The following is a 6,819-nucleotide window of genomic DNA, read 5'->3' on the forward strand; positions in this document are numbered from 1 at the left end:
GGTCTCTACAACACCAGGACCAGGAGGTGGAGGATGGAGGACCAGTTACAGCTGATAATCTGCTTCAGCCGAGCAAGTTTGTGATTAATTCAATTATCTAGACCCAAATGAGGTGGAGTAAATCTGGGCCCCTGAGGAGACCTCCTCCACTCCAGTGACCTCTGCTGGTTCAGGTTCAGTTCATTTGTGGTTTCACTGACATATGGAAAAGTAAAATTTGTAAGGCCAGACCCCAGAAGCAGAGTGGCCCCTAAACCTCCAGGTCCTGTGAGTCAGCAGTGTAGTTTATTTAGTTGTGTTTAGTGTTTTTCTGCAGGAACATGTAGAATTATCATTCTAAAAAATTTGTGTGAAACCTTTAAATCTGCTGATCAATGATCAATAATATAATTGATTTATAAAATTTAAATATAGAAACAGATCAAATAGAAACTAAATGAATGTGAAACTGAAGTTCGTTCAACATTGACAAGACAGACAGATGTTCAATAAAAATGTATTATATATAATATGATGATTATTATATTTTATAATTATTATTGTTAATAATAATGTAATTCTCTGACATTGAACAGATTTGATCAATAGTTTTTATTCTAAGTAGAAGTAGATTTAATGTTTTAATCTCAGACTGTGATGATGATGATGATGATGATGATGATGATTGACAGTTTGACAGCTGAGGTTTTCAGAATAAGAATAAGAGCAGACATGGTCAAAGATCATCATCATCAGGTTTAAGTGAAAAGTTACAAACACCATGACTTCAGGAGACCTCAGATCCCATGATGCACTGCTGCCACCTGCTGGCTGTTACCGTGAGTCAAACAATCTGCAGCAGGTCTGCAGGAAGCTATGAAAACATGAATACATGAAAGCATGAAAGTGACACTGTTGACATGGCAACCTTTCATTCTGTTCATGATTCTTTTCATAAACACTTAATACGTCACAATGAACAATGACGTGATCAGAAAATAAACAAACACAACTTTAACCTTTAACACAGAACATACCAACTGTGAGTGTGTGTGTGTTTTCTGACTGAAGGTGAAGCTCTGCTCCACTGAGCACGCACGCACAAACACACACGCGCGCGAACGCGCAAACTGGTCTGAAGCTTGCAGACGCTGATGATAAAAACCTCGTGACCTCTCGGTGACCTCTGACCGGGAGAAAAGCCGGCTCTGTGATTGGCTGAGCAGACTGACCTCGGACAGGTGAAGATGGCAGCTCGTGTGGCCGCGGTGCTGCTGCTGCTCGGACTCGTCGGTTCTGGACTCTCCTCCTCCGGGTCCGGTCCGAACTCAGAGCGCGGTAGGATGGAGCTGCGGCGCGTGCAGAGCCTCGCCTCTCAGCCCAGGTACGGAGAGTGCTGGGCGCGAGCTCTGGAGCACCTGGACACGCGCTGCAAAGACATGACGTCAGAGAGCCAAAGCCGGATAGCGCTGAGGTTCACCCACTGTCACCTGAGCAGGTGAGACACAGTCATACAGCTCAGGTGTGAACAGAGCAGGTAACAGCAGAGGTGTCATCACAATTTACCTGTGTGAGATTAGGTAAGTTGTCCCGGATCATACTATTACTGTAATGTGTGTGTGTGTGTGTTGGAAGGAAGAGCCATGTGTGGCTACTTCAGGTTACACATAACACGTCACAGCGCCACCTGTAGGGAATTCCAGTACTACATGAGAGAAACGGTTTCTGCTCTCTCTCAGATTGAGGTTCTTCTCAGGACCTGATGGGGCCAGGTCTACCTATCTGTTCAGGTGTTGGTGGTGCTGACCCTGCAGGTCTTGATTGTCCCTCTGTTGCTGCTGGTCTTTCTCCATTAGTTGCAGTGAGCCAGTCTCTCTCCAGGTTTCCTCTGTGCATAGTCTCTGAGATTGTCCTGAGTGCTGACAGTCTGAACATCTGTTTGTCCACTGGACTGAGGAAAGTCTGGACTCACTCTAGAGACCATCAGAGACTCCATGTCTACAAAAATCTGTGGAGCTGTAATGATGTTCTTACCTCCTGTAACAATGGGCCTCATTCACCAATATCTTCTTAGGTATTTTCTTAAATTCTTTCTTAAATTGTTCTTAAGAAAGTTCCTAAGAAAACTCTACATCAGATCCATGAACCAGAATTGTGCACACCTGTGTTCTTAGATTGATGAATGCCAATCTCCTCATAAAATGAAATCGTGTGCCAGTTGGCCCAAAATAGCATAGGTAAACGCCCTTAAAAGGGCATGAGACTGAAGGGTCATGTGCAGACACAGACAGAAGTCACTAAGAGATACCGTAAGGGAAAGTTGAGAAAATGCCAAAACGAAAATCTAAAGACGGAGCACCAGAATCAAAACGCAAAAGGAACTTTAGTAGTTCTGAAGTGGAGGTACTGCTGCAGGAAGTGACGAGTGGTTTAGTGTTAATGTAGCCTTCATTTATTTAAAAGACCATAATGCTTTGTAAAATAAAAGTTATTAAAAAAATTATTATACATGACAAACATATTATTGTAATTGAAATAATATTATATAACTGTAGAACAGAAGAAAACACAATAACCAATTATTTTGCTCAAATATGTCAGAGCTCAAATGTGCGTAAGAGTACTCTTGAGTGTGCGTAGATTCAGTTCTTACCTAAGAACAAATCCCAAATAAGAAAACATTGGTGAATGTCAGAGTCTTTGTAAAAAAGTGCGTAAGTGGGTTTTAAAAACAAAATTTCTTCTTAAGAATGGTTGGTGAATGAGGCTCAATGTTCTTACCTCCTGTAAAACCTAACAGAGTGGCTGTCCAATCAGAGAAGAGAGGAGACCCATTAACCCTTTAACCACGTTCTCTCAGGGATTGGATGAGAGATCAGCAGCTGTCTTGGATTGTGTGCTTGTGTGTTTGTTGTACAGTCTGGTTTGTTGTTCCTGGTCAGAACAGGATGTCTGGCTCCTTCTTTACTCTTCACATTCTCATCTGTGTCTCATGAAATTTTTGGAGGAAGACCAGTTCTTTTCTTATAGACTTTGGATCTTGGCTCAGGTTAACTCTGACCAGTCTCAGTTCCACCTCTGAACAGGTAGCTGTAGGACTGTAGAGCTAACAGCTAACTCCAACAGCCTGGTTCTGTTTAATCCATCTGCACTGTGCATTTCCTCCACAGCTGTATACGATCATCAGCAGCTGTTTTTAAACCTGAGCAGATCTTTGTTCAGTCTGTCAATGACCTTCAGGCGTGTGTGTGCTCCAACTACCTGAGCTGTGTAACAGGCTTTAAACATCAAAATATTTAAACACTGAAGCTCTTTGTTGTTCACTGACAGATGGTTTCTCCTATAAACTTCTCTGTTTCAGTTCAGTAACTGTTCAAATGATTCAGGAGTCAGAGATCAGAGAAAAGTCCAGACACTGAATCCACATCAGTGAATCAGATCTAGTATTCAGTTGGTGGCAGTCTGCAGCTTCACCACTAGATGTCACTGAATCCTCCACACTGGTCCTTTTTTAATGATTTAGTTTTATACATAAAAAATAAACTGTGACCTGTTTGACTTTGTGTGATACCAACTCTCCTGTCAGCTTCAACCTGGAATTTGTGGTCTCTCTCTGTCTGTCAGCTCAGGCAGGGATTTCCCATCATGCCCTGAGGGTTCAGAGGTCAGCAGGTGTACAGGTGGGATGGACGTTGTGGCCTTTAACACCTACACAGAGTTCTTCACCCACACTCACTCCATCTGTCACTTCCTGCAATCTGAAGTCTGGCAGAGCCGAGCTGAAAACGCCATGTACAGGTAAACTGAATACAGTTAACAGTTAGCTGAACACAGGTTAACTGAACATAGGTAACAGTGTGTGTGTGTGTGTGTGTGTGTGTGTGTGTGTGTGTGTGTGTCAGGTTAACAGAGAGTTCAGCAGGTGTAGCTGAGCAGCTTCAGTCCACCAGGCAGATTACTGAGGACCTTATTGAGGCCCAGAGTGCTGCTTTACAGGCACAGCAGGAGATCCTACACAACGGAGAGGAGCTGAGAGTCACCCTGAAAGACTCTACACAGGGTAAGAACACAAATACAGAGCCTGGGAGACAGTATGCAGGGTAAAGAAAGAACCCACAGCCTAACAGACTGTCTCCACCTGTCTGTCACTCTCTGTCTCTCACCTGTCTGTCTCTTAGACCTGTCTTTTTCACCTGTCTCTGACCTGTCTGTCTCTCTCTCTGGCTCTAACCTGTCTGCCTCTCACCTGTCTGTTTCACTTGTCTGTCTCTCAGGTCTGAGGGCGGTCTTCTCGGAGCTCAGCAGTGTGTCCAGGGAGCAGCAGGTAGCGCTGTCTGAGCTCTTTAACAGAGTTTCCTTCTTGCAGAGCTTTCTGCTGATGGAGGCTCACAGTCTGAGCTCCTGCTGCTACAACGCTGCCGCTCTCTGCACCTCCTTCCTCCTCACCTCCACCCAGCGCTCCTCCAGAGCCAGGTAACTCCTCCCCCTCCACCCTCTGCCAGCTCCCGACTGAAGACAGCTGTCAATCACAGTTTCTCAATTAGCCTCATTAATTAACTATAGAAGAATCTTTCTGTGTGTGTGTGTGTGTGTGTGTGTGTGTGTGTGTGTGTGTGTGTGTGTGTGTGTGTGTGTGTGCGTGCGTGCGTGCGTGCGTGCGTGCGTGCGTGCGTGCGTGCGTGCGTGCGTGCGTGCGTGCGTGCGTGCGTGTGTGTAGGTTGGTGTTGTTGGGGTTGGTGTGTTTAAATTTCTACCTGGAGAGGAAGATCTACCAGTTTGTGATGAACTGTGATCATCCTGAACACAGACACATGGTCAGTATGGTCATCTGGCTCAGGTCACACCTGACGCCACATTGTAACACTTGACTTAGAGACGTGTGTGTTCAGGTGTGGTTGTTGACCATGTGTGTGTCCTCGGTCACCAGGAGTTGATCAGTGTGTATGTAAGTGTGCTGCGGCGGCTCATGGTGTGTGTAGGAGTGTGTGTCCTGCTGTGTGTGTGTGTTCAGTACAAAGACCCGGTCCAGCAGAGTCTGCAGGTGTTGCAGCAGCTCAGAGAGACGCAGCGCGGTTTGCAGGAGGTGCTGCAGCACGCAGGTGAGTCCAGTCTGCAGGAGGAAGCTCAGGGAACCTGCTGAAAGCTAAACATGGTGGAGGTTAGAGGAGCTGCCGCTCTGAGGCTGCTGATTGGTCTGTCTGTCTGTCTGTCTGCAGACAGTTTAGGGCAGAGACAGAAGAAGAAGACGGAGGAGGATCAGGTTCAGGTTAGACCTGCAGAGAACAGTTCTGATCCACGTCACAGAGGTGAAGAGACGACATCATCCTCAGCCTCCGTCTTCCAGAGGAGAACAGAGAGGAGAAGAAGAGAGGAGGCGCTGAGGAGGAGACACAAGGAAGAAAGAGAAGAGGAGGAAGAGGAGTGCTGCTCAGACCTGTCTCACCTCTCACACACTGGTCAGTACCTGTCTCATTCTCAGCAATCAGCTGTAGTTAGTAATGTGTTACTGTGGTTCTGGCCTCTCCCTGAGCCTGGGGCCAAATGGTCTGTCCCAGACTGAAGGACTGAGGAGACTCAACAGGTTGAGTCTGGACTGAGGCTGTCACTGTCCTCCATGGTTATTGATTAGTTTAGGGATAAATAAGTAGGTCTAGCTGATTTTAAGAGCGCCCTCTGCTGGCCCACAAGGTGAACTACATCAGACCCTCTGAGGTGTCAGATCACTTCCTGAACCTGTCAACCTTCAGTGACCTCATGAAGAAGAAACAGCTGCAGTGTCCACTTACTTTTGGCCGTGTGGTTTATCACTGTGTGTTTGTGTTGCAGGTGCTGACAGTATCCTGCTGCCGTACACTACCCACAATGCCTCAGTGAGTCCAGTCAGGCGTCCTCGTCACTCCTTCTCCTCCCCTCTGGTCCACAGCATCCTGGTGGAGGACAGACAGGTAGATCAGATCTGATTATTGATGACGGATTATCTGAGGTTTAGAGACAGTTCAGACTTTGAATACAACTATTGATTAACACTGATCAGTCACCTCTCAATTAGTTCGTTAGTTACTTAGTCAGTGTGTTAGTTAGTTAAAGGTTCAGTTAAATCTTCCACAATCTGAACATGTGAACGTGTATGCACATGTCATTGAACAGCTGGACACCAGATGTGTCCTACTACATCACATAGTTGTGATGTCATAGCTCCTGCAGGTGCATCCCTCCTCAGCAAATGAAGGTGAAACAAACTGAAGTCAGCAATAAGACAAGGCCAGGTGAGACCTCCCCTGACAGTCAGAGGTCAGCTCACACAGGTCTGAACTGAAGGTTCACCAGGTGTCTGACGGTCTCATTTGTCTGTGAGGAAGATAAAAGTAGAACAGATGTACCTGGTGGATTCTGGTCACCTGCTCAGTTGTTCACAGGAAGTGATGAATTTTCCTGAAACATGGAAACATGTTTGTGTCACAAACCAGGACAGATTTTTACCTGTATGACCTCTGACCCTCTGCTCTTTTCTCCTGAATGTTTATTCATCTTCACCGTCCTCTTCCTCCTGGTGTTCAGCGTCGTTACAGCCTGAGGAGCAGGAAGTCAGAGACTCACTGACTGTCACAATTACAATGTCCTGGAGTGTCACTCAGTGTTTTAAACAGTTTGATATCAATAAAGCAGAATTTTAAACAGACTAATGTGTTTATGACATGAGACACAAATCAAACACACCCCCAGCTACTCAACTGACACTTAAACTCCACCCCTCTGTGGAGGGTGGAGATCTCTGCTCCCTCATGAGGCTGGAAAACAAACACATCACCAAACATCACCTAAAGAGAAACGTCATCATAT

General features: G+C 45.8%; 1 long non-coding RNA gene across 1 annotated transcript; it reads left to right on the forward strand.

Annotated features, from left to right (window-relative positions):
• Nucleotides 1-5,417: 5,417 nt before the first annotated feature.
• Nucleotides 5,418-6,568, forward strand: LOC111235468. The gene is made up of 3 exons (XR_002665685.1): nucleotides 5,418-5,435; nucleotides 5,806-5,924; nucleotides 6,538-6,568. It is a non-coding gene; the product is annotated as an uncharacterized LOC111235468 (long non-coding RNA).
• Nucleotides 6,569-6,819: the final 251 nt, after the last annotated feature.

Source organism: Seriola dumerili, unplaced genomic scaffold (genome assembly GCF_002260705.1).
Source record: "Seriola dumerili isolate Sdu_G_001 unplaced genomic scaffold, Sdu_1.0 BDQW01000493.1, whole genome shotgun sequence".
Classification (NCBI taxonomy): Eukaryota; Metazoa; Chordata; class Actinopteri; order Carangiformes; family Carangidae; genus Seriola; species Seriola dumerili.